This window comes from Eucalyptus grandis, chromosome 8, assembly GCF_016545825.1.
Source record: "Eucalyptus grandis isolate ANBG69807.140 chromosome 8, ASM1654582v1, whole genome shotgun sequence".
In the NCBI taxonomy this organism is placed as follows: domain Eukaryota; kingdom Viridiplantae; phylum Streptophyta; class Magnoliopsida; order Myrtales; family Myrtaceae; genus Eucalyptus; species Eucalyptus grandis.
Genome location: NC_052619.1, coordinates 50,062,770 through 50,086,867, shown reverse-complemented (window position 1 = coordinate 50,086,867; position 24,098 = coordinate 50,062,770). Strand labels below are relative to the sequence as shown.

Sequence of the window (24,098 nt, the reverse complement as noted above, 5' to 3'; positions counted from 1 at the left end):
ATGAAAATATATTTGGTGAGAGAATGAGGTGAAAGAAGTTATGAAAAATATTTTCCATTTTTGAAAAGTGAAAAATATTTTCTCCACTTTTAAAGGTGTTTTTTTTTCCAATAGCGGATTACGTTTTCCTTGATTAGTTCATTTTTTATTAAACGAATATTGAAAAATTTAAAAAATATTTTCTTGAAAATTATTTTGAGTGAAACGAGCGGAGCATGATTTGTATCATACGCCGCCCACATTATGGTCAGTCAACGGTCGTCGTCGGCCTAGTTTGTCTCCTTAAAGCAACTGGTGGGCGACGTGTCAAAACTCAAAGAAATAGAATGACTGTACGTACAGAGATGCTTAAGAAAGGTCTTTTGGGCAGAAATTTTGAGGGAAGAAATAAAGTAAAATAGATAATAGAGTCAATAAAATACGCGCGCACTCTCTTGATACTTCGTACTGTATAAACAGAGTGATATCACACTCTTATGTTGACGGTACAGTTAAACACAGAGATAACAGTTTGATCTACATTAAAAATTGAGGAAAAAAATCTCTAAATCTCTATATGTTCAGCTTGTGGATGCCCTGCTTAATGTGCTCTTTTCATATTGATTTGTAAAAGATACTAGTCAATGGGGATGACGAGTATCCGGAGAAAAACTTGTGTAGAATAAATAATGGATCACAACGTGATTTGTCCAAGCATAGAAAACTATTTAGGCCCCCCGATTGTAGAAGACCCGTAACTTGGTTGTTTTAAAATTAAGTTGACAACGGATGAAATTTGGTCAAAAATCTGCTGGTCGAGTACACACACAAAACTTCAAAATTTGTTTTGCAAAACCTATAAGCCGGAATTGAGTTCTATTAAATCTTATAGTACCCTAAATTATTAATCCCCGTAGGTTCTCACCTTAGCAATTCCTAAATTGAATCTCGTAGTTTCAGTTTTATATAATTTCGAATTTGTGCCCCAATTAAAGAAACTACTCCCATTAGAAGAGAAAATAACTTAAATCCCTACCGAAGTTACGAGTCGAAGTAAATTCGACTGGGCATAAGGGCATAAAGTCTCGGCTAGATTAGGATAAGCGTAGGGGTCCTCTGACCGCCGGTGAAAGAATACTAAAAGGAAAATAATTGATTTATTTATCTAGCCTCACTATTGAGCTGATTAAAGTCCAAACCCTCTTGATTTAGTGATAAGGAAAACTAACTCGATATATCCATTTTGGATCAAAATATAACCATAGGTTTAATTAAGGATGTGAGATGAGTTAATTAATTGTGATGGGAAAAGAAAAGTAAAGTTAATTGATTCAGAGGACAACAATGCTTTTGTCCAATTTACGTTAAAAATATTGCATTTGGACCACAATTTTTATGTTAATACAAGTTAGACTTTTCAAAGGTATACGTATAGCTTTGGAAACATCAGGACCTTCAATCATTGCATGTGGTGGTGCGGGGCGTCCACGGTCGCCGTCGGGCCAGGTTGTCTCCTTGAAACGACTAGCGAGTGCCCTGTCAGAAACTCAAAAGAAATAGAAAGACTCTATGTAAGGAGCTGCATAAAGGCCGCGCAAAAAAAAAAAGAAAAAAAGGAGCTGCATAAAGAGTCTTTTTAGGACAGAAATTTTGGAGGGAAGAAATAGAGTAAAAACAGATAACTGAGTCAATAAAACACGGGCGCATACAATTGAAACTTCATACTATACAAACAGAGTGATATCACCTCTTCTATTTACGGTAAAAGTTAAACATAGAGATAACAATTCAACCTACATTAAAAATTGTGAAAAAAATCTCTAAATGGTTAGCTCATGGATACCCTGCTTGTTGCTAATTAGTAAAATATACTACATCATAATTTATAGTGGCATTTCACTATTTGGTATGCTACTTCAGTACTGCCTTTCTAACTAGTCCACAGGGAGGAAGACTGTTTCAAGTCGATGGTTTTGTGAAAATATTAGTGATTCGTGAGAAACATGAGACATGACGAATCACAATAGAATCAAAAGCAAATATGTCCCAAACAAATGACGGTGAATTACAGAGTGATTTGTCCCAGGACAAAAAGCTGTGCAAGACTTGTCCCATCATTCCCTACTTTTTTAGGGCGCGTTTGATAACACTTATGTTTTTAAAACATTTTGATTAGAAATGATTATTTTTTTATTCTGTTTCGAAATAATTTCTAAGCATTTTAAACCGTTTGAGAATCGTCCAAAATTTCGATTCTCTAATAGAATTGTGTTTGATACCGTGCTCATTGATTATGTTCCAAATCAATTTCTTTTAACATTTAAATACTTTTTTTTTCCTTTTTCCTTTTTTTTTTTTTTTTTTCCTTTTCTCCTATTCTTCTTCTTCTTCTTCTGGCCGGCGACCTCACCGGAGCGTCGCCGGCCCTCGCCGAGGTTGGCCCTCATCGGTCGAGCGTCACCAGCAAACGGGGCGAGGCTCGCTAGGGTGGCTGGGCCGGCCGCCGGGCCGGGCAAGGCTTGCCCTCGCGAGCTCGCGAACCGGTTGCTGGCAATCAGCGGCGGTGGTGGACATTGGCGGATGGTGGCAGACGATGGCATGGGATGGCGGTCGATGAAGAAGAAGAAAAGAGAAGAAGAAGAAGAGAAAATGGAAGAAGAGTTGGTTTTGATTTTTAGATTTATTCTTAGAATAAGAATCAACTTTTTTTTTTTATTCTTGATTCTGTTTCAAATCTACTTCCGAAAACAAAAAAATAGAAATTTGTTCTCTGAACAAAATTTTACCAAACACAATTATGTCCCAAACCGATCCCAGGAACAAAAAAATCAAATCATGCACTATTTGGATGATTACCAAACAGTGCCTTAGTGGCTGAAAATAGGCTTCGTCACTTGCCTTATTCCCATGTTTGTTCCGTTCCATTGGCATTATCCTCTTCTGCTTTTGCTAGCGTAACATGGGCCTAAGCATTGTATTGAGAGACTAGACAGAGAGATGTACTGGACTTTTCAATATACAGCAGAAATTCAAGACCTCACTATTTTACCTTCTGCTGGTGATTTGATTAGAGCCCTCTTGTGATATTGATATTGCTCGTGTCGATGCCTCGTGGTCACCACGTGATTGGTAATGGTGACGAAACTTTCTCATGATGGGATCGCTGGCTTGAGAATTTTCCAACGAGAGTGATCGTGTGATTCCTCTCTTGGTCCTACCAAAAACTTCATAATCTCGATGAAAGGCAAAATGCTTTTGTATTGTATATCGTCTACATCGCCTTTCCAAACTGTGATGCCCACATCATCATTTGCCATTGGTCGAACTAATAATGTGGATTTGTCTCCTTAAAGCGACTGGTGGGTGGCCCCTCGAAAACTCAAAGAAATAGAAAGACTGTATGTGTAAATAGAGATGCTTGTGATTCCTTTTTCACACGTCAATTTAGTTATTGACTCAATGATGCATGCTCTCCACCGAGATCGGACCACGCGGAACAGGAGGGAGATGCAAAAACAACGTAGGTGACGACAAGAGTGCGGGCCTCTACACGTTTTGGACATGTTTGGGGGAACCACAGAAAACAATTCCACGGGAAGAAAATCCCACCCAAAGAAATCACTTTTGTCATTTTCTCCTGGAATTTGAGCGAAGGTTCCATCTCCAAGACTTTAATAAAAGGTGTCAACGACAGACAAGTCCGTGTGCCTAGGATGAGCATGGTTCCAAGGCAAGATTAAGACTTTAAGAATCAGAACAGATGGAATCGGTATGGTTCCAAGTATTGGGATATACAACGTAAGTTCTGGATTTCAAAAATTAGATAGCATGTTTCGACGAATTGGTTCCAAATTATAACTTGAAATAAGTTTTTTTGTGTTTTTTTTAGTCTATCTCTTCACATGATCTTGCAACATTCCATGGCATCTAATGGTAAGTGTGTAATTTAAAATCACTAATTTGAGCTTCCATTTCCAGTGATATCCATAACTAATTTTTTTTTCCTGTTGAAGTTTAATAATTTTCCTATATCTAAATATAAGTTGTGATAAATAGATTGTAATAAATGATGGTTATTAAATGTGATGATTCACTGCAATCGTTCAATTAAAAGTAAAGAAAGAACCCAAGTTGGAGTGGTGGTGCAGGATGGCCGCTGCTGTTTGTTTCGATGCTGGCCTTGATTCCTGCCGGTTGTCTCATCCTTTCCATTTGGGCGATGACGTTTTGTTTAGTTTTGGCTGGGGTTGCCTTTGTTTGGCCGGCTAGTCGCCTTCTTTTGTTTTAGTTCTCTTTTGGTTGTGGCTGTAGTTGTGCGGCTTAATTGCGTTTTGTGCCTTGTTGGCTTCCCTTCTTTTTTCTCTCGGCACCCTTCCACTCACTCATTATGCCTCTGTTCATTATGAGTGTATGTTTTGGTGCTTTTTTTTTTTTAAAAATGTAATTATTGGTTTCAGCTTAATATGATTACCTTTCACCAAAAAAAAAAAGAAAAAGAACCTAGGTAGATCTTGGAACTTGTGATAGGGTAAATCTCAAGTTCCAAAATCAAGAAACATGGTTCGATAGGTAGGTTCCGAGTTTTAGTTGGAATCCGAATGGAACTTGAAACTACTAACCTCTATGTGTGCCCCCTTGTCCAATAAATTACATGAGCCCCAATTTAATCCTGCGCGAAAGGCCACTAGCTCACCATGTTAAGGTACATGGAAACCCATAATCGATTTCAATAAGTTTAATTTTGCTATCTCTTTGCTCAACTTTGATATTTTGAAATTGCAAGACGCCAGTGATGGCACTCGATAATAAAATGTTTTATTTTTCGATAGTAAAGCGGGCAAAATAGAGAAATTACAGAAAGAATTTTCATAAATTAATACACACATTCGATCACAAAAAGGAACTGCACGCCTGGTCAGGCCCAAACCTGACTCCGAAGTGGGCTTCACATTGAAGCACAAAAGCCCGCGATGATTCCTAGAAGCCCAAAGGCACCATCCTTTCAATCCAATTCCCCGCCAAAACGAAAACATAATCTCTCTCTCTCTCTCGCTCCACGCGCTCGGTGCTTGGGCGTTGACGCCATGGAGTGAGGTCCGATCTCGGTAAATCGGTGGGCGGAAGGGAGGCAAGCGTACTTCTTGACCCACCTGCACACCGACCACACCCATGGCATCACCCCCGCCTGGTCCAGGGGTCCTCTCTTCCAGAGAATTCGCTTTAGAATGCTATATTTTCGAGTGACGGAAAACATATGAATCAGTTAACCATAGCAATCAAGGAAATTGCAGATGAGACCCTTTATGCACTCTTTTTTGGCAATTAAAACCAAGTGCTATCAGGTCTATGGTTGATCTTGCAAGGGAAAGTCATGGCCATACTTTCATGTTAAAGCTTCGTAATCTTCTTATGAGAAATGAGACATTTGGCATGGAAAGTTATGGTGATGTCCCAATGCGAGTCTTTCGCCTGAATTGAGTCTGATTCGTAGTCTTATCAAGCAGCAGATGTTCGCCTCCGGCTTCATATAGAACCACCAGCTGCTCCATGTTAGTGCATAAAAATCTTGCCATTTACGCAGAATTGTCTCCATACTTAAGCCCGTGCTGGCAGTTTGACAAGAATAGCGGTAGGAGCTTTCAATGTACTAGTAGAGAGAGAACCTTGACAGCTATCAATGTATCCAATCATGATTATTATTTCGAAGTGTCATCTACTCTGCTCCCTCAGTAGTCGGCACATAACTGAGGAAGCAATCTAATTCAATAACGACAACAAACATTCAATATTTCCAATTAATTTGTGTATTAAATTATAATGTATCATTTTAATGTTAGCTAGTTTGATTTTGTTATTTTATTTCATTGAGTGCAAAGGTATCAGGTAATTATCTATTGCTTTGCAAAGTAGGATTTCTCACCCTCGAGGAGAATATTGAGAAACATGTGATATGCAACAAATTTTTAAGGCAACCGAACATATACTACTATGGAATATGTAGATCTTTAACACATAACACTAACATCTCAGTGACAAATAAAAAGTAATATTTCAGTCAATTCAAAAAGTGAGATTTTTGAGTAGTATGCTAGAGTGTGGTATATTTTGAGTTTGGTAGGGTGACTATAACCCAAAAGGGAATTGATTTCACAACTCAATTTTAGCACAAAAACTTATTCTTAAGAATGAACAGTACATGACAAGAAAAGAAGCTGCTCCCGGGATGAAGAAGCCGATTTGCAATGTTAGTATCGTAGTCTTTAAGCCGAGGAGAAGCACCGGCAATCAACATAGAGAGAAGTGTATTTTGTTGGAGAAAGACTATCATGGGGCAAAAATTGAGGCATTCCTAGTTAAACAAATGCCTGGTACAGTTGAGATGTGGAATGAATTCCGGGAAGATCCAAGGTTACCGTCCTTGTTCCAGAGTAGTCGATAACACCGCATTTGACTCTGATTTGCTGGAAGTAGAAGCTGTTGTAGAGATGCCCATCCTAAATGCAAAAGCCGGTTTTGGAGTTGGAAGAGTCGTAGTTTCACTACTAAGCATGAGAACTGCATTTGACATCGTGGGACGATCGCTGGGGTTATCTTGCACGCATAAAAGCGCGACGTTTATGCATTTCAAGACTTGATCTTTGTTGCAAGTTTCGTGCAACACTTGATCCATCAAGTCCAGTGCTTTATTGTCATTCCATAATTCCCATGCCTGCACAATTGAAGTTTCAGTACGTTCGAGAAAAGGGCCACAAAAAGTGGATAAAAATAAAAGAAAGGGGCAGAGAATGGACTGTATTCACATGAGTGAGAAGGCTCAGTGTTCCTTCAGAGTGATAAAAGCATGTGTTACGTCTTCCGCTAACAATCTCCAGTACGACAACGCCAAAGCTGAAAACATCGGACTTGAAAGAAAAAAATCCATCTAAAGCATACTCTGGAGACATGTATCCACTGCATTAGAGCATAATAAGTCAATTAAGCCACAGTTGGAATACTTGAAGTTTCACTGCAAATATTAAAAGGTGATAATGTAGTGAGTTCCTTGTGTAGTGTCAAACGAATTCTTAATCCAGATGAAAATAAATGGTATGTGCATCTACAAAAACTTACTATGTTCCAATCACCCTTTTTGTGCATGCTTCAGTTTGTTTTGCCTCAAATATACGTGCCAGACCAAAGTCGGAAATTTTAGGAGTCATCTCCTCATCGAGCAAAACGTTGCTCGTCTTGAGATCTCTATGAATGATTCGCAGCCTTGAATCTTGGTGGAGATAGAGCATTCCTCGTGCAATTCCCAAGATAATCTCAAAGCGTATCTCCCAAGTTAGCAAGGAACACCTTGTTCGATCTGGCAAGGTTTTATTTGAATTTGTGAAGGAGAAAAGCCTTTTAATCTAACTCGGTCAAACTGACTTAAAATCTTCATGAAGAGAGGAGACTGTGGAGTGCTACTACCTATTACAACTACGCCCTGGAGCAGACAAGGGAACAGGAACACAAGTTAAGGAACTTACCAAATATGAAAGAATCTAAGCTTTTGTTGGGCATGTATTCATATAGTAACATTTTTTCATCTCCTTCGACGCAATATCCTACTAATTTGACGAGATTTCGATGCTGCAATTTGGCAATCAAGACGACTTCATTCTTAAATTCCTCCAAGCCCTGTCCCGATCCACTCAATAGTCTCTTTACTGCAATTTCCTGTCCTCTTGGAAAAGTAGCCTGAAACAAAGTTAAGAACGGATTGCTTCATCACAGTGGCCTTGTCAAAAGCCCCAGATGGTAGAAGAAGAAATCATTTTATTTACCTTGTAAACAGGCCCAAACCCGCCTCTTCCAAGTTTGTTCTCGTCTGAGAAGTGATTTGTCGCTTGTAAAATAATTTCTAAGTCAAAGAATGGCACTTCTATGCCTTTCTTATCTTCCTCCTCGAACTGGCATGAATCCATCCACATTTTGATTCGTTTCTCGCTCTCGTATAAACGAAAGTCAAGAATTTCTAGTGTGCTTTCCCTGCTCCCTGAAGTGCAACTCTAGTTACTAATTGTTTGAAATCTTATTATCTTATATCTAATAATGACAGATACAAAGTAGCATGTGTTTTGTTTGTGATTATCTTGTGTAATACCATGCTGCCTTCTCATGTAAAATAAGCCACCAAATACAAGGATGAAAATTGCAGCAACCGCAGGAGCAACTATGTATACAGGTTTCACTTTCTGTCTTTTCTGCGATGATCCTCCTCCTTCAACGTTATTACCTACTCCCGCTAGAGAAGAAAAGAAAGTGTAAGTACTGTATTTTGGACAAAAGTGAACGAATAATTGTAGACACATGGACTCGCTAATTTGATAAAAGGACAGATGTGAGGACTTCAAGTGCATGGTCACAATCCCTGGCTGATATTATTGACTCCTTGACAGGGTCAACATATCTCGGGCGGGAGACAAACTACAGCTGTATCCGTTCTGGTTTTGAGCTCTTCTGGCTGACTTATTATAAATTTCAGATTAATGCTGAAAATATAGACGTCCACTGTATGGGGTCTGTCAGTCTACTTGCAGGAGGAGCTACTCATCCTAGCAGTACTCTAAATGATAAACCATGGAGATAGAAAATATTAATTTGGGGGCACGACAGAATCTCCTATTATGGCGACCTTTAAAACCTAATGACTATATTATCTTCTAATTTGTTTTTTCATGAATAGAGTAGCTAAAGTTGCGGGTCAATTGTCAAGATCAACATTCTCACCCGGAGAACAGCTGACGTTGGAAGAATTCCAACTGAATCCCGAGTCGCAGAGGCACTTTGTAATTCCATCTGATGCACTCTTGCAAGTTGCGTTAGGCCAATCGCAGTCTTTGGATGAATTGCAGAGTGGCTCCTTTGGATCCCTCCACACAATTTTCACTTCGCTCGACCTGACACTTCCAAGGGAGGCATCTGCGCTAAAGTCAGTCTGTCCTCCAATACACCCGCCACTCACAGCAAATGGCCCGGACTGGCCAAGCCGCTGACTGATTTTCTTTAGATCCTCACTCATGCATTTGAATCTTTCGTTGACTTGGATGGTAAATATTCGAGTTTCTGGATTGACACTAGTGATTCTGTAGCGATCCATGGGTAGTTCAAAGTAAAGCTGGGCAGTCATACTGTCACAGCTAAATGCAGAGTATAGTGGATCGCCACAGCTTTGTCCCGTGCTTAAAGGATAGGGGACTAAATTAGTGCCACAAGTTCCACAGCTCCCGTTAGTAGATTCTATAAAAGTCAACAATATACAAAAATCAGCATCAATGGATATCAACATTCACCAACAAGTGTCTTTACCAAAAAAAAAAAAAAAACATTCACCTACAAGTGGACTCTATTGATACATAATAGGGAAAGGTATATTAGAAATCCTAAAACTTATTATGAAAGGGCAATTAAGTCCTAAAATTTTAAAAAGTACAATCAAGTCCTAATACAATTAAGTCATTCCATTAACTTCATTTAACTTGACAAACAGAAAAACTTAACAAGTTTTAGAACTTGATTACATTTTAAAAAAGTTTTAGGACTTAATTGCACTTTCGTAATAAGTTATAGGACTTTAGCAAGTCATGTTGTTACAATTAAGTCATTCCATTAACTTCATCTAAATTGACAAATGGAAAAATTTAACAAGTTTTAGAATTCGATTACATTTGAAAGTTTTAAGACTCAATTGCACTTTTTGTAACAAGTTATAGAACTTTATTATATTTTTTTTGAAAGTTTTATGACTCAATTACACTTTTATGACAAGTTTTAGGATGTTTGGTATACTTATCCCTATATAACATTTGTAGATGAAATCAGGATAGCATCAATTGTTTGTCGTATGCAGGTGGACTATAACACTTGGTTGGAAGACGCTTGCAATGAAGATAACATTGTAAGTGCACACAATATTGCCGAGTTTCTAACTTCATCAAAGAAGGCAAACCAGAAGCCACCAAAGATAGCTAAAACAAAGAAGTCACAGGACAAGGCAAAATGCCATAAACACAAATGATCTCGGGAAGGAAAAAAGGGTCAGGCTAAAAGGAAATTAACCTATGTCTGAAAGCGGCACTCGGACATAGAGGTCGTGACCATCTCGGGCAAACTCCTGAATATTGTCGAGATAGTCTGACCAAGTGTAGCATGTATCTGCCGCTCGACTCTGATCCTCCATGAACGAGTAAGCCTGGCATCTGAAGTCATGGAGGCACTTTTGCCTGCATTTCTCCTCGTTTTCGGTCCGGATCTGCATGTCTGACTTCCTGACCTTCATCATTTTCAGACTCAAGAAATGATCAGCACCGTTGCTGTTCTTCCCGCAGCATTTTGACGACTTCCTGAGGCACCCGCTGGAGTACACTGGGGTTCTATTATCCAATTGTGCCGGCTTGAAACCTGGCAAGCACCTGCACATGGTTTCGTTACCATTCATAATGTTGCAGCTCCCAAACTTGCCACACGCATTGAGCACGCTGCACTTGTCCTTTGGCTTGGACCAGACTGGCTCCGTCCCATTTTTCAAACTGAAGTACTGAATCTGGCCGGTGTGGTTCATGACCAACCGACCGGAAGCTAAACCCAGAGAATCATTTGGCAAAAGAATGATCGCATATAAATTCTCATCGGCTTGTATGAAGTCGCCATGCACCCCACTTCTCCAGTAAGGAGACAGGTCTTGGACTACTTTGTACTCGTTACTGCCACTTTCTTGATCCCTCTGAAACGTGAACATCCCCTGTTTCGGGTCTTCCTGGCTTGCCCAAGAAGTCAAGTTGAAGCCGTTGATCATCAGCATCCCAGGTAGGAAGGTGTCGGTCGGGTGATTGAAGCTCTGCCACAGGACCGTCTCGCTCCTGTCGTCTTCCAACAGCACTAGATTCCCTGTATCAAGAAGCTTCACAACCAGAGTTGAAGAGCTGGAACCCTGACATTGATCAACCGGATCGCTGGTCCTTTGTGGCGCAACTGCAGGTCACCGTCCATGACGCCGAATGATGCATTGAGGCCGATGAGCGGGTCGTCCCGGTTGGCCACCCAAACAACAATCGGAGGGTCTGACCCGTAATACCATATTCCCACATACCTCCTGGAGTCGGAGCTCCTATTTGGAGAGAAGAAGCCGAGCTCAAACTCCTTGCCGGCAGACACGAGAGTTTGCGGGTCCTCGATCATCGTGCCTTCTGTTATGTTGTCTTGGCTTGAGCAAAACGGAAAGAACATCACACACAAGAGCAAGCGCGTGAAGTTGTTGGAGCGTCGCATGGTAATCGCTGGAGTTCTTGAGATGGTGACGAGGTTAATGTCTCTTTGATTCAGGGTGGCCATTGTTCGACCATTCACTTATACCTCATCCTTATAGTCATTTGTCGCGTTAAATCATTCAAACCTGGCGTGAGCTCTTGATGGACGCTGTCAATGAGAGGGAAGAGCACTATGTTCATTTCCCTCTCTATCCCTTTCTCCCCAAAAAATTTACAAGTACATATAAGTGAACGTGGTTTTTTGGGTATAGAGAAGAAAGTGCAGAAAAACTTCTGTAAACTTTGGTCGACATTTTACTGTTCTCTTACGTAGATATAACACCTTGGCTAGACTAATTATTCTTGTTGTATGATATCATATTGCATGCTTCTTTCCTTTTTCTGCCATTTTCTGTTAAAAAGAAGAATTATCGACTCCTTTTTCTTATCGGAGCTAGTTATATTGGAAATTGAATTTCTTAAATGCATTCACTAGAAAGGATCTGTAGGCTCGTTCCAGTAGACCCAATGAACCAAAACACAAGTCACCCGCAATTAACTGGACATTCATTTTCCATCCGGCCAAAGGAAAGATCTCGAATATATTCCTATCACGTGATTAATTCTTCCTATCACTCTAGACGTATAATGAGAGACTATATTAGAAAGGTCTCTTTAACCTGCCGAATTTTTGCCAAAATCTTCATAATCTAGGGCTACTTTTGATTCGCGGAAAATGTGACATTTCTAAAAATTGTTTTCCAAGAAGCTTTCAGGGAAATAACTATATTTTCTTATATTTGGTTAAAATTTGAAAATGAACCAAAAAGTATTTTCCATTGTTCAGTAAGGAAAATCTTTTATGCATTCACTTATTTTTAATAATTTTTTATTATTTTACTTTTATGAAAATTGACTTTTTAATTTTAATTTTTTTCCTTTCCTTTCCTTTTCTTTTTCTTTTTTTCTTTTCGTTCTTTCATTTTCTTCTTCTTCTTCTTCCTTGGGCTTGGCCTGTTGCCAGCCACGGCGACAACTGCGACCAGCCACAAGCCAGTCGAGTCTCGCCGAGGCCAATGAGCTCGGGCCAAGCCCAAGCCCCACCTAGTTTGCTGGATTTGGCGAATCCCGAGTTCGCCAGCCTTGGGTGAGCTTAGCTTCGTTAGCTTTGGCGAGGCTTGACCTTGTTGGAAAACTACAAACTCAAGCCTCATTAGCTTAGGGCGATGCCCAAGTTGGGGTCATTAGTGGCCACCTTTGCCGGCGACTAGCTAAGCCCAAGGAAGAAGAAGAAAAGGAAAGAAAGAAAAGAAAAAAGAAAAAATAAAATATCAATTTTTTTTTTAAAAGCAGAAGAAAACATAAAAATAAATGAAAATATATTTGGTGAGAGAATGAGGTGAAAGAAGTTATGAAAATATTTTCCATTTTTGAAAAGTGAAAAATATTTTCTCCACTTTTAAAGGTGTTTTTTTCCAATAGCGGATTACGTTTTCCTTGATTAGTTCATTTTTTATTAAACGAATATTGAAAATTTAAAAATATTTTCTTGAAAATTATTTTGAGTGAAACGAGCGGAGCATGATTTGTATCATACGCCGCCCACATTATGGTCAGTCAACGGTCGTCGTCGGCCTAGTTTGTCTCCTTAAAGCAACTGGTGGGCGACGTGTCAAAACTCAAAGAAATAGAATGACTGTACGTACAGAGATGCTTAAGAAAGGTCTTTTGGGCAGAAATTTTGAGGGAAGAAATAAAGTAAAATAGATAATAGAGTCAATAAAATACGCGCGCACTCTCTTGATACTTCGTACTGTATAAACAGAGTGATATCACACTCTTATGTTGACGGTACAGTTAAACACAGAGATAACAGTTTGATCTACATTAAAAATTGAGGAAAAAAATCTCTAAATCTCTATATGTTCAGCTTGTGGATGCCCTGCTTAATGTGCTCTTTTCATATTGATTTGTAAAAGATACTAGTCAATGGGGATGACGAGTATCCGGAGAAAAACTTGTGTAGAATAAATAATGGATCACAACGTGATTTGTCCAAGCATAGAAAACTATTTAGGCCCCCCGATTGTAGAAGACCCGTAACTTGGTTGTTTTAAAATTAAGTTGACAACGGATGAAATTTGGTCAAAAATCTGCTGGTCGAGTACACACACAAAACTTCAAAAATTTGTTTTGCAAAACCTATAAGCCGGAATTGAGTTCTATTAAATCTTATAGTACCCTAAATTATTAATCCCCGTAGGTTCTCACCTTAGCAATTCCTAAATTGAATCTCGTAGTTTCAGTTTTATATAATTTCAATTTGTGCCCCAATTAAAGAAACTACTCCCATTAGAAGAGAAAATAACTTAAATCCCTACCGAAGTTACGAGTCGAAGTAAATTCGACTGGGCATAAGGGCATAAAGTCTCGGCTAGATTAGGATAAGCGTAGGGGTCCTCTGACCGCCGGTGAAAGAATACTAAAAGGAAAATAATTGATTTATTTATCTAGCCTCACTATTGAGCTGATTAAAGTCCAAACCCTCTTGATTTAGTGATAAGGAAAACTAACTCGATATATCCATTTTGGATCAAAATATAACCATAGGTTTAATTAAGGATGTGAGATGAGTTAATTAATTGTGATGGGAAAAGAAAAGTAAAGTTAATTGATTCAGAGGACAACAATGCTTTTGTCCAATTTACGTTAAAAATATTGCATTTGGACCACAATTTTTATGTTAATACAAGTTAGACTTTTCAAAGGTATACGTATAGCTTTGGAAACATCAGGACCTTCAATCATTGCATGTGGTGGTGCGGGGGCGTCCACGGTCGCCGTCGGGCCAGGTTGTCTCCTTGAAACGACTAGCGAGTGCCCTGTCAGAAACTCAAAAGAAATAGAAAGACTCTATGTAAGGAGCTGCATAAAGGCCGCGCAAAAAAAAAAAAAAAAAAAAGGAGCTGCATAAAGAGTCTTTTTAGGACATAAATTTTGGAGGGAAGAAATAGAGTAAAAACAGATAACTGAGTCAATAAAACACGGGCGCATACAATTGAAACTTCATACTATACAAACAGAGTGATATCACCTCTTCTATTTACGGTAAAAGTTAAACATAGAGATAACAATTCAACCTACATTAAAAATTGTGAAAAAAATCTCTAAATGGTTAGCTCATGGATACCCTGCTTGTTGCTAATTAGTAAAATATACTACATCATAATTTATAGTGGCATTTCACTATTTGGTATGCTACTTCAGTACTGCCTTTCTAACTAGTCCACAGGGAGGAAGACTGTTTCAAGTCGATGGTTTTGTGAAAATATTAGTGATTCGTGAGAAACATGAGACATGACGAATCACAATAGAATCAAAAGCAAATATGTCCCAAACAAATGACGGTGAATTACAGAGTGATTTGTCCCAGGACAAAAAGCTGTGCAAGACTTGTCCCATCATTCCCTACTTTTTTAGGGCGCGTTTGATAACACTTATGTTTTCGGGAATGATTTTGATTAGAAATGATTATTTTTTTATTCTCGTTTCTGGAAATAATTTCTAAGCATTTTAAACCGTTTGGAATCGTCCAAAATTTCTGATTCTGGAATAGAATTGTGTTTGATACAGTCTTTCATTGATTATGTTCCAAATCAATTTCTTTTAACATTTAAATACTTTTTTTTTTCCTTTTTTCCTTTTTTTTTTTTTTTCCTTTTCTCCTATTCTTCTTCTTCTTCTTCTGGCTGGCGACCTCACTGGAGCGTCGCTGGCCCTCAGCGAGGTTGGCCCTCATCAGTCGAGCGTCACCAGCAGCTGGGCGAGGCTCGCTAGGGTGGCCAGGCCGGCCTCGCCGGGGCTGGGCAAGGCTTGCCCCCTGCGAGCTCGCAGAACCGGTTGCTGGCAATCAGCGGCGGTGGTGGACATTGGCGGATGGTGGCAGACGATGGCATGGGATGGCGGTCGATGAAGAAGAAGAAAAGAGAAGAAGAAGAAGAGAAAATGGAAGAAGAGTTGGTTTTGATTTTTAGATTTATTCTTAGAATAAGAATCAACTTTTTTTTTTTTATTCTTGATTCTGTTTCAAATCTACTTCCGAAAACAAAAAAAATAGAAATTTGTTCTCGGGAACAAAAATTTTACCAAACACAATTATGTTCCCAAACTGATCCCAGGAACAAAAAAAATCAGAATCATGCACTATTTGGATGATTACCAAACAGTGCCTTAGTGGCTGAAAATAGGCTTCGTCACTTGCCTTATTCCCATGTTTGTTCCGTTCCATTGGCATTATCCTCTTCTGCTTTTGCTAGCGTAACATGGGCCTAAGCATTGTATTGAGAGACTAGACAGAGAGATGTACTGGACTTTTCAATATACAGCAGAAATTCAAGACCTCACTATTTTACCTTCTGCTGGTGATTTGATTAGAGCCCTCTTGTGATATTGATATTGCTCGTGTCGATGCCTCGTGGTCACCACGTGATTGGTAATGGTGACGAAACTTTCTCATGATGGGATCGCTGGCTTGGAGAATTTTCCAACGAGAGTGATCGTGTGATTCCTCTCTTGGTCCTACCAAAAACTTCATAATCTCGATGAAAGGCAAAATGCTTTTGTATTGTATATCGTCTACATCGCCTTTCCAAACTGTGATGCCCACATCATCATTTGCCATTGGTCGAACTAATAATGTGGATTTGTCTCCTTAAAGCGACTGGTGGGTGGCCCCTCGAAAACTCAAAGAAATAGAAAGACTGTATGTGTAAATAGAGATGCTTGTGATTCCCTTTTTCACACGTCAATTTAGTTATTGACTCAATGATGCATGCTCTCCACCGAGATCGGACCACGCGGAACAGGAGGGAGATGCAAAAACAACGTAGGTGACGACAAGAGTGCGGGCCTCTACACGTTTTGGACATGTTTGGGGGAACCACAGAAAACAATTCCACGGGAAGAAAATCCCACCCAAAGAAATCACTTTTTGTCATTTTCTCCTGGAATTTGAGCGCGAAGGTTCCATCTCCAAGACTTTAATAAAAGGTGTCAACGACAGACAAGTCCGTGTGCCTAGGATGAGCATGGTTCCAAGGCAAGATTAAGACTTTAAGAATCAGAACAGATGGAATCGGTATGGTTCCAAGTATTGGGATATACAACGTAAGTTCTGGATTTCAAAAATTAGATAGCATGTTTCGACGAATTGGTTCCAAATTATAACTTGAAATAAGTTTTTTTGTTTTTTTTAGTCTATCTCTTCACATGATCTTGCAACATTCCATGGCATCTAATGGTAAGTGTGTAATTTAAAATCACTAATTTGAGCTTCCATTTCCAGTGATATCCATAACTAATTTTTTTTTTCCTGTTGAAGTTTAATAATTTTCCTATATCTAAATATAAGTTGTGATAAATAGATTGTAATAAATGATGGTTATTAAATGTGATGATTCACTGCAATCGTTCAATTAAAAGTAAAGAAAGAACCCAAGTTGGAGTGGTGGTGCAGGATGGCCGCTGCTGTTTGTTTCGATGCTGGCCTTGATTCCTGCCGGTTGTCTCATCCTTTCCATTTGGGCGATGACGTTTTGTTTAGTTTTGGCTGGGGTTGCCTTTGTTTGGCCGGCTAGTCGCCTTCTTTTGTTTTAGTTCTCTTTTGGTTGTGGCTGTAGTTGTGCGGCTTAATCGCGTTTTGTGCCTTGTTGGCTTCCCTTCTTTTTCTCTCGGCACCTTCCACTCACTCATTATGCCTCTGTTCATTATGAGTGTATGTTTTGGTGCTTTTTTTTTTTTAAAAATGTAATTATTGGTTTCAGCTTAATATGATTACCTTTCACCAAAAAAAGAAAAGAAAAAGAACCTAGGTAGATCTTGGAACTTGTGATAGGGTAAATCTCAAGTTCCAAAAATCAAGAAACATGGTTCGATAGGTAGGTTCCGAGTTTTAGTTGGAATCCGAATGGAACTTGAAACTACTAACCTCTATGTGTGCCCCCCTTGTCCAATAAATTACATGAGCCCCAATTTAATCCTGCGCGAAAGGCCACTAGCTCACCATGTTAAGGTACATGGAAACCCATAATCGATTTCAATAAGTTTAATTTTGCTATCTCTTTGCTCAACTTTGATATTTTGAAATTGCAAGACGCCAGTGATGGCACTCGATAATAAAATGTTTTATTTTTCGATAGTAAAGCGGGCAAAATAGAGAAATTACAGAAAGAATTTTCATAAATTAATACACACATTCGATCACAAAAAAGGAACTGCACGCCTGGTCAGGCCCAAACCTGACTCCGAAGTGGGCTTCACATTGAAGCACAAAAGCCCGCGATGATTCCTAGAAGCCCAAAGGCACCATCCTTTCAATCCAATTCCCCCCGCCAAAACGAAAACATAATCTCTCTCTCTCTCTCTCGCTCCACGCGCTCGGTGCTTGGGCGTTGACGCCATGGAGTGAGGTCCGATCTCGGTAAATCGGTGGGCGGAAGGGAGGCAAGCGTACTTCTTGACCCACCTGCACACCGACCACACCCATGGCATCACCCCCGCCTGGTCCAGGGGTCCTCTCTTCCAGAGAATTCGCTTTAGAATGCTATATTTTCGAGTGACGGAAAACATATGAATCAGTTAACCATAGCAATCAAGGAAATTGCAGATGAGACCCTTTATGCACTCTTTTTTGGCAATTAAAACCAAGTGCTATCAGGTCTATGGTTGATCTTGCAAGGGAAAGTCATGGCCATACTTTCATGTTAAAGCTTCGTAATCTTCTTATGAGAAATGAGACATTTGGCATGGAAAGTTATGGTGATGTCCCAATGCGAGTCTTTCGCCTGAATTGAGTCTGATTCGTAGTCTTATCAAGCAGCAGATGTTCGCCTCCGGCTTCATATAGAACCACCAGCTGCTCCATGTTAGTGCATAAAAATCTTGCCATTTACGCAGAATTGTCTCCATACTTAAGCCCGTGCTGGCAGTTTGACAAGAATAGCGGTAGGAGCTTTCAATGTACTAGTAGAGAGAGAACCTTGACAGCTATCAATGTATCCAATCATGATTATTATTTCGAAGTGTCATCTACTCTGCTCCCTCAGTAGTCGGCACATAACTGAGGAAGCAATCTAATTCAATAACGACAACAAACATTCAATATTTCCAATTAATTTGTGTATTAAATTATAATGTATCATTTTAATGTTAGCTAGTTTGATTTTGTTATTTTATTTCATTGAGTGCAAAGGTATCAGGTAATTATCTATTGCTTTGCAAAGTAGGATTTCTCACCCTCGAGGAGAATATTGAGAAACATGTGATATGCAACAAATTTTTAAGGCAACCGAACATATACTACTATGGAATATGTAGATCTTTAACACATAACACTAACATCTCAGTGACAAATAAAAAGTAATATTTCAGTCAATTCAAAAAGTGAGATTTTTGAGTAGTATGCTAGAGTGTGGTATATTTTGAGTTTGGTAGGGTGACTATAACCCAAAAGGGAATTGATTTCACAACTCAATTTTAGCACAAAAACTTATTCTTAAGAATGAACAGTACATGACAAGAAAAGAAGCTGCTCCCGGGATGAAGAAGCCGATTTGCAATGTTAGTATCGTAGTCTTTAAGCCGAGGAGAAGCACCGGCAATCAACATAGAGAGAAGTGTATTTTGTTGGAGAAAGACTATCATGGGGCAAAAATTGAGGCATTCCTAGTTAAACAAATGCCTGGTACAGTTGAGATGTGGAATGAATTCCGGGAAGATCCAAGGTTACCGTCCTTGTTCCAGAGTAGTCGATAACACCGCATTTGACTCTGATTTGCTGGAAGTAGAAGCTGTTGTAGAGATGCCCATCCTAAATGCAAAAGCCGGTTTTGGAGTTGGAAGAGTCGTAGTTTCACTACTAAGCATGAGAACTGCATTTGACATCGTGGGACGATCGCTGGGGTTATCTTGCACGCATAAAAGCGCGACGTTTATGCATTTCAAGACTTGATCTTTGTTGCAAGTTTCGTGCAACACTTGATCCATCAAGTCCAGTGCTTTATTGTCATTCCATAATTCCCATGCCTGCACAATTGAAGTTTCAGTACGTTCGGAGAAAAGGGCCACAAAAAGTGGATAAAAATAAAAGAAAGGGGCAGAGAATGGACTGTATTCACATGAGTGAGAAGGCTCAGTGTTCCTTCAGAGTGATAAAAGCATGTGTTACGTCTTCCGCTAACAATCTCCAGTACGACAACGCCAAAGCTGAAAACATCGGACTTGAAAGAAAAAAATCCATCTAAAGCATACTCTGGAGACATGTATCCACTGCATTAGAGCATAATAAGTCAATTAAGCCACAGTTGGAATACTTGAAGTTTCACTGCAAATATTAAAAGGTGATAATGTAGTGAGTTCCTTGTGTAGTGTCAAACGAATTCTTAATCCAGATGAAAATAAATGGTATGTGCATCTACAAAAACTTACTATGTTCCAATCACCCTTTTTGTGCATGCTTCAGTTTGTTTTGCCTCAAATATACGTGCCAGACCAAAGTCGGAAATTTTAGGAGTCATCTCCTCATCGAGCAAAACGTTGCTCGTCTTGAGATCTCTATGAATGATTCGCAGCCTTGAATCTTGGTGGAGATAGAGCATTCCTCGTGCAATTCCCAAGATAATCTCAAAGCGTATCTCCCAAGTTAGCAAGGAACACCTTGTTCGATCTGGCAAGGTTTTATTTGAATTTGTGAAGGAGAAAAGCCTTTTAATCTAACTCGGTCAAACTGACTTAAAATCTTCATGAAGAGAGGAGACTGTGGAGTGCTACTACCTATTACAACTACGCCCTGGAGCAGACAAGGGAACAGGAACACAAGTTAAGGAACTTACCAAATATGAAAGAATCTAAGCTTTTGTTGGGCATGTATTCATATAGTAACATTTTTTCATCTCCTTCGACGCAATATCCTACTAATTTGACGAGATTTCGATGCTGCAATTTGGCAATCAAGACGACTTCATTCTTAAATTCCTCCAAGCCCTGTCCCGATCCACTCAATAGTCTCTTTACTGCAATTTCCTGTCCTCTTGGAAAAGTAGCCTGAAACAAAGTTAAGAACGGATTGCTTCATCACAGTGGCCTTGTCAAAAGCCCCAGATGGTAGAAGAAGAAATCATTTTATTTACCTTGTAAACAGGCCCAAACCCGCCTCTTCCAAGTTTGTTCTCGTCTGAGAAGTGATTTGTCGCTTGTAAAATAATTTCTAAGTCAAAGAATGGCACTTCTATGCCTTTCTTATCTTCCTCCTCGAACTGGCATGAATCCATCCACATTTTGATTCGTTTCTCGCTCTCGTATAAACGAAAGTCAAGAATTTCTAGTGTGCTTTCCCTGCTCCCTGAAGTGCAACTCTAGTTACTAATTGTTTGAAATCTTATTATCTTATATCTAATAATGACAGATACAAAGTAGCATGTGTTTTGTTTGTGATTATCTTGTGTAATACCATGCTGCCTTCTCATGTAAAATAAGCCACCAAATACAAGGATGAAAATTGCAGCAACCGCAGGAGCAACTATGTATACAGGTTTCACTTTCTGTCTTTTCTGCGATGATCCTCCTCCTTCAACGTTATTACCTACTCCCGCTAGAGAAGAAAAGAAAGTGTAAGTACTGTATTTTGGACAAAAGTGAACGAATAATTGTAGACACATGGACTCGCTAATTTGATAAAAGGACAGATGTGAGGACTTCAAGTGCATGGTCACAATCCCTGGCTGATATTATTGACTCCTTGACAGGGTCAACATATCTCGGGCGGGAGACAAACTACAGCTGTATCCGTTCTGGTTTTGAGCTCTTCTGGCTGACTTATTATAAATTTCAGATTAATGCTGAAAATATAGACGTCCACTGTATGGGGTCTGTCAGTCTACTTGCAGGAGGAGCTACTCATCCTAGCAGTACTCTAAATGATAAACCATGGAGATAGAAAATATTAATTTGGGGGCACGACAGAATCTCCTATTATGGCGACCTTTAAAACCTAATGACTATATTATCTTCTAATTTGTTTTTTCATGAATAGAGTAGCTAAAGTTGCGGGTCAATTGTCAAGATCAACATTCTCACCCGGAGAACAGCTGACGTTGGAAGAATTCCAACTGAATCCCGAGTCGCAGAGGCACTTTGTAATTCCATCTGATGCACTCTTGCAAGTTGCGTTAGGCCAATCGCAGTCTTTGGATGAATTGCAGAGTGGCTCCTTTGGATCCCTCCACACAATTTTCACTTCGCTCGACCTGACACTTCCAAGGGAGGCATCTGCGCTAAAGTCAGTCTGTCCTCCAATACACCCGCCACTCACAGCAAATGGCCCGGACTGGCCAAGCCGCTGACTGATTTTCTTTAGATCCTCACTCATGCATTTGAATCTTTCGTTGACTTGGATGGTAAATATTCGAGTTTCTGGATTGACACTAGTGATTCTGTAGCGATCCATGGGTAGTTCAAAGTAAAGCTGGGCAGTCATACTGTCACAGCTAAATGCAGAGTATAGTGGATCGCCACAGCTTTGTCCCGTGCTTAAAGGATAGGGGACTAAATTAGTGCCACAAGTTCCACAGCTCCCGTTAGTAGATTCTATAAAAGTCAACAATATACAAAAATCAGCATCAATGGATATCAACATTCACCAACAAGTGTCTTTACCAAAAAAAAAAACATTCACCTACAAGTGGACTCTATTGATACATAATAGGGAAAGGTATATTAGAAATCCTAAAACTTATTATGAAAGGGCAATTAAGTCCTAAAATTTTAAAAAGTACAATCAAGTCCTAATACAATTAAGTCATTCCATTAACTTCATTTAACTTGACAAACAGAAAAACTTAACAAGTTTTAGAACTTGATTACATTTTAAAAAGTTTTAGGACTTAATTGCACTTTCGTAATAAGTTATAGGACTTTAGCAAGTCATGTTGTTACAATTAAGTCATTCCATTAACTTCATCTAAATTGACAAATGGAAAAATTTAACAAGTTTTAGAATTCGATTACATTTGAAAGTTTTAAGACTCAATTGCACTTTTGTAACAAGTTATAGAACTTTATTATATTTTTTTTGAAAGTTTTATGACTCAATTACACTTTTATGACAAGTTTTAGGATGTTTGGTATACTTATCCCTATATAACATTTGTAGATGAAATCAGGATAGCATCAATTGTTTGTCGTATGCAGGTGGACTATAACACTTGGTTGGAAGACGCTTGCAATGAAGATAACATTGTAAGTGCACACAATATTGCCGAGTTTCTAACTTCATCAAAGAAGGCAAACCAGAAGCCACCAAAGATAGCTAAAACAAAGAAGTCACAGGACAAGTCAAAATGCCATAAACACAAATGATCTCGGGAAGGAAAAAGGGTCAGGCTAAAAGGAAATTAACCTATGTCTGAAAGCGGCACTCGGACATAGAGGTCGTGACCATCTCGGGCAAACTCCTGAATATTGTCGAGATAGTCTGACCAAGTGTAGCATGTATCTGCCGCTCGACTCTGATCCTCCATGAACGAGTAAGCCTGGCATCTGAAGTCATGGAGGCACTTTTGCCTGCATTTCTCCTCGTTTTCGGTCCGGATCTGCATGTCTGACTTCCTGACCTTCATCATTTTCAGACTCAAGAAATGATCAGCACCGTTGCTGTTCTTCCCGCAGCATTTTGACGACTTCCTGAGGCACCCGCTGGAGTACACTGGGGTTCTATTATCCAATTGTGCCGGCTTGAAACCTGGCAAGCACCTGCACATGGTTTCGTTACCATTCATAATGTTGCAGCTCCCAAACTTGCCACACGCATTGAGCACGCTGCACTTGTCCTTTGGCTTGGACCAGACTGGCTCCGTCCCATTTTTCAAACTGAAGTACTGAATCTGGCCGGTGTGGTTCATGACCAACCGACCGGAAGCTAAACCCAGAGAATCATTTGGCAAAAGAATGATCGCATATAAATTCTCATCGGCTTGTATGAAGTCGCCATGCACCCCACTTCTCCAGTAAGGAGACAGGTCTTGGACTACTTTGTACTCGTTACTGCCACTTTCTTGATCCCTCTGAAACGTGAACATCCCCTGTTTCGGGTCTTCCTGGCTTGCCCAAGAAGTCAAGTTGAAGCCGTTGATCATCAGCATCCCAGGTAGGAAGGTGTCGGTCGGGTGATTGAAGCTCTGCCACAGGACCGTCTCGCTCCTGTCGTCTTCCAACAGCACTAGATTCCCTGTATCAAGAAGCTTCACAACCAGAGTTGAAGAGCTGGAACCCCTGACATTGATCAACCGGATCGCTGGTCCTTTGTGGCGCAACTGCAGGTCACCGTCCATGACGCCGAATGATGCATTGAGGCCGATGAGCGGGTCGTCCCGGTTGGCCACCCAAACAACAATCGGAGGGTCTGACCCGTAATACCATATTCCCACATACCTCCTGGAGTCGGAGCTCCTATTTGGAGAGAAGAAGCCGAGCTCAAACTCCTTGCCGGCAGACACGAGAGTTTGCGGGTCCTCGATCATCGTGCCTTCTGTTATGTTGTCTTGGCTTGAGCAAAACGGAAAGAACATCACACACAAGAGCAAGCGCGTGAAGTTGTTGGAGCGTCGCATGGTAATCGCTGGAGTTCTTGAGATGGTGACGAGGTTAATGTCTCTTTGATTCAGGGTGGCCATTGTTCGACCATTCACTTATACCTCATCCTTATAGTCATTTGTCGCGTTAAATCATTCAAACCTGGCGTGAGCTCTTGATGGACGCTGTCAATGAGAGGGAAGAGCACTATGTTCATTTCCC

General features: G+C 39.8%; 1 non-coding gene across 1 annotated transcript; it reads right to left on the bottom strand.

Annotated features, from left to right (window-relative positions):
• Positions 1-6,175: 6,175 nt before the first annotated feature.
• On the bottom strand, positions 6,176-24,098 carry LOC104456586. The gene is made up of 17 exons (XR_005545652.1): positions 22,705-24,098; positions 21,384-21,893; positions 20,758-21,036; positions 20,438-20,649; positions 20,141-20,351; positions 19,737-19,974; positions 19,427-19,577; positions 19,039-19,334; positions 11,399-11,421; positions 10,066-11,351; positions 8,737-9,246; positions 8,111-8,389; positions 7,791-8,002; positions 7,494-7,704; positions 7,090-7,327; positions 6,780-6,930; positions 6,176-6,688 (listed from the first exon to the last, which is right to left on the bottom strand). It is a non-coding gene; the product is annotated as an uncharacterized LOC104456586 (transcript).